Raw genomic sequence first — 4758 nt, forward strand, 5'->3', positions numbered from 1 at the left:
TATATACAGGGAGTGCAGAATTATTAGGCAAATGAGTATTTTGACCACATCATCCTCTTTATGCATGTTGTCTTACTCCAAGCTGTATAGGCTCGAAAGCCTACTACCAATTAAGCATATCGGGTGATGTGCATCTCTGTAATGAGAAGGGGTGTGGTCTAATGACATCAACACCCTATATCAGGTGTGCATAATTATTAGGCAACTTCCTTTCCTTTGGCAAAATGGGTCAGAAGAGGGACTTGACAGGCTCTAAAAAGTCAAAAATAGTGAGATATCTTGCAGAGGGATGCAGCACTCTTAAAATTGCCAAGCTTCTGAAGCGTGATCATCGAACAATCAAGCGTTACATTCAAAATAGTCAACAGGGTCGCAAGAAGCGTGTAGAAAAACCAAGGCGCAAAATAACTGCCCGTGAACTGAGAAAAGTCAAGCGTACAACTGCCAAGATGCCACTTGCCACCAGTTTTGCCATATTTCAGAGCTGCAACATCACTGGAGTGCCCAAAAGCACAAGGTGTGCAATACTCAGAGACATGGCCAAGGTAAGAAAGGCTGAAAAACGACCACCACTGAACAAAACACACAAGCTGAAACGTCAAGACTGGGCCAAGAAAAATCTCAAGACGGATTTTTCTAAGGTTTTATGGACTGATGAAATGAGAGTGAGTCTTGATGGGCCAGATGGATGGGCCCGTGGCTGGATCGGTAAAGGGCAGAGAGCTCCAGTCCGCCTCAGACGCCAGCAAGGTGGAGGTGGGGTACTGGTATGGGCTGGTATCATCAAAGATGAGCTTGTGGGGCCTTTTCGGGTTGAGGATGGACTCAAGCTCAACTCCCAGTCCTACTGCCAGTTTCTGGAAGACACCTTCTTCAAGCAGTGGTACAGGAAGAAGTCCGCATCCTTCAAGAAAAACATGATTTTCATGCAGGACAACGCTCCATCACACGCATCCAAGTACTCCACAGCGTGGCTGGCAAGAAAGGGTCTAAAAGAAGAAAAACTAATGACATGGCCTCCTTGTTCACCTGATCTGAACCCCATAGAGAACCTGTGGTCCCTCATCAAATGTGAGATTTACAAGGAGGGAAAACAGTACACCTCTCTGAACAGTGTCTGGGAGGCTGTGGTCGCTGCTGCACGCAATGTTGATCGTGAACAGATCAAAGCACTGAGTGTCCTTGCAAAGAAAGGTGGCTATATTGGTCACTGATTTGTTTTTGTTTTGTTTTTGAATGTCAGAAATGTATATTTGTGAATGTTGAGCTGTTATATTGGTTTCCCTGATGAAAATAAATAATTGAAATGGGTATACATTTGTTTTTTGTTAAGTTGCCTAATAATTATGCACAGTAATAGTCACCTGCACACACAGATATCCTCCTAAAATAGCTAAAACTAAAAAAGCCCCACTCCAACTTCCAAAATATTCAGCTTTGATATTAATGAGACTTTTGGGTTCATTAAGAACATGGTTGTTGTTCAATAATAAAATTAATCCTCAAAAATACAACTTGCCTAATAATTCTGCACTCCCTGTATTGTTCATTAACATTTTGTTGTGAGATACTGAGTTGCTCGACATGAATGAGGTCTATTATAAAAAAAGTTTGAAAATTAAGTAGCTAGGACGTTCACTGTGAATGGAAAAAATACATGCAAATGTAATTAAGTAGAATAATACATTTTCTTATTCAAATTATGAATTCATTTTCTGCATTAAATTATTGTTGGCAATATACTGATTAAAAGGGATAACCACAAACCTGTCTTTTTTCATTTTCTCCTTTTATACATCCTTTTTTGGTTAACTTCTTTATACAACAATAGTGATTTGTAATATAATGCATCAAAGCAAGGGAGCCGTTTGAGAGCCGGCTCCCTTTAATGAGTTGAGCCGAAAAAGCCGGTTCTCTAAAAAGAGACGGACTTCCTTTCGCTACACAACTCGGACTGGTTTGACTTGATTGATTTGCCGTTTCGTGATAGTCTGTGTATACCGGATGGTACCCATGATTGACAAATTTGCCTTTTTCCGTACAGATTTTCTTGTACGTCGTACACGTCTTCAAATGCATAATAAACGTACTTTGTACGGCAAAAAACGTACATGTTGACAGGTATGCAATACTTTATCGATTCTCACTGGGTAAAATTAAGTACTACGTGACTACAGATATAGTACAAAAGGTTTTATTTATATGAAAATAGTTTAAAGATGGGCTGGTGTGTTGGACGAGTGGCCTCGGCTGTACCTGCGGCTGCACAATGGCTACCTGCAGCCTGATTCTGACTGCCAATCAGGCCATCTTAATGACATTATGTATTCAGAAGTGTGAGCTGGATACACACAGTGGCGCTAAATTAACCTCATGTCACGACTAGAAACTGAGCTAATCTTCCACAGGTCTGAGCGTTCACACAATGTTGGTGAGCAATGCTTGAAACAACCGTGAGCAACAGCAATCCCAAGTGTGGCAACTAAGTCATTATCAAACGTGTCCAAAACTTGACATCAAGTTACATTTTGCTGAGTTTCCGGCAATGGAATATTATTTTTCACTTTTGAATGAATTGACTCATGTTCGATTGCAAAGGTTGTACGGCCTACAGACGTCATTTGTTTTTACAATTCTTTCACAAGATTTCAATTCCTTTTTTTTCCTGGTATCTTTTCATTGGAAGTTCAATGTTGGCAACAAGATTGACTTGATATAATTGGAAATGATTTAAATGCAACTCAAACCTTTTCTTCTTTTTCCCTGTTTTTTTTCTACTTTTTTAAAAATTCCTTTAAAAAAATCTCATTGTGTTTATTTTTTCCTAGCTGTTACATTTTTCTCGCCTTTTTTGTTCTCTATTTCCTTTTTCCTTTAATTTGTTTTCTTTTTTTCTGGCTTTTTTTCTGAATTTTTCCTGCTCTTCTTTGCTCTATTTCTCTCCTTTTGTTTCTTTTTTTCCCAGCTCTTCACTACTTTTTCATTTTGGTATTTTTTATTTTATTGTTATATTACCCCTTCCTTTAAGTCCTTTTGTGTATAATTTTACATAATATTTGGTCGTGTAGGGATTAAAGAAGCAAAAACAACCTGAAGAGCCGTTTGGGACCCGAAAGAGCCGGTGCTTTTTAGTGAGCCGAGCCGAAGAAGCCGGTTCTCGAAAAACTCTACTGACTTTACTCAACTTCTTTCTACTTTGACATTGATTTCCAAATACCTCATTTAGAACATAACGTCAGGGGAACCCGAGTATTTTTACCTTCATGCACTCTAACTTTGACTTAATTCGCTTCTTAATTAGCCAGTTTGAGTCCTGATTTTTGTGCGCTGGTTAGATTTTCATGTGCGCAGAAAAGCTCTGGGCAGTGCGCAATTGAGCACACACGCGGCTTAGAGGGAACATTGATAGGTAGCGAACCGGTAGCAGGCTAGCTAAGTTGTTTACCTGCTGTGGCTACACTGGCCGTCGAAGCGCCTCAAACACAGTTCATCCTTTGAGTTTAATGTCATGTTGTCCAGCCAGGTGTATGAGCATTCTAGTAGTGTTACCCTTTTTCACTGAGATGGCTTTTTTGCAAGTATGAAATATTCCTGCATCGTCCTTTGGAATGAAACACAGCCACAGCTTTACTGCAGGCCGGCGACATCTCTTCAGCTGATATGATTGGTCGAGCAGCGACGTCACCTGACCTTGCATTGCGGTGCGTTCGTTTGCTATGTTCACGACGCAGCTCGATAATGGAACTGAAATGGAGTTTTACTACCGATCGGTTAACTGTGGAACCGGTTCCAAATTAGAACCGGGTATCGATGTGCAGCTCTAATTATTATTGCATTACTGATAATCCGATTTCAGGATTGGTCGTTTACCAAATCTATATTTTGCAAATGTTTCCGACTTGAATTACGGAAAATCGGTCAATTACTTTACAGCGGGGCGGTATGGCGGATGAGTGGTTAGCACAGTTCTGAGGTCATGGGATTGAATCTCCTGTGCGGAGTTTGCATGTTCTCCCCGTGCCTGCGTGGGTTTCCTCTGGGTACTATGGTTTCCTCCCAAATTCCAAAAATATGCATGTCAGGTTTATTGACCGGTCCAAACTGTCCCTAGGTGAGAATGAGCGAGTGAGTAGTCTGTCTCTGGCAACCAGTTCAGGGTGTCCCCTGCCCACTGCCCGAAGATAGCTGGGATGGGCTCCAGCACCCCCGCGGCCCTACTGAGGACAATCGGTGCGGATAACGGATGGATGGATACTTTACAGCTTGTATGGACGAGTCACGCTTGTAGCACAAAGGAGGTCACTGCTTTTATTGCCCTGGTATATCTTGTGGGTTCAAAAGTCTTTCAATTTGTCACATGAGCTCCTTCAGTCGATGCCAGATGCGTTTTTTTGTGTAATTCCCATTTTTCTTTTATATATCTCAAGAGTTTGGAGATTTCTGGTGATTGATTTTGCGGATTATTGCATCCAAACCTAAATCTGTGTCTAAATCACTATTATATTGTAGGCTTACCTTTATATGTCCAATTTGAAATGGCGAAGGAGGGACCATAGGCTGAGATCATATGGTCAATTTAAAATATAACCTATAACTATATATATATATATATATATATATTGTAGTAAAATGAATTAATTATCCAAATGAATAATATTTGTCCACAAGCAGATCATTTTGCTAGTATCAAAAAAATCAACTCAAGTCATATTTATTTGTGACACCCTTAATCACAAGGAGTCTCAAAGAGCTGCATAG

Source organism: Urocampus carinirostris, chromosome 8, assembly GCF_059441175.1.
Source record: "Urocampus carinirostris isolate Australia breed hairy pipefish chromosome 8, RoL_Ucar_1.0, whole genome shotgun sequence".
Taxonomy (NCBI): Eukaryota; Metazoa; Chordata; class Actinopteri; order Syngnathiformes; family Syngnathidae; genus Urocampus; species Urocampus carinirostris.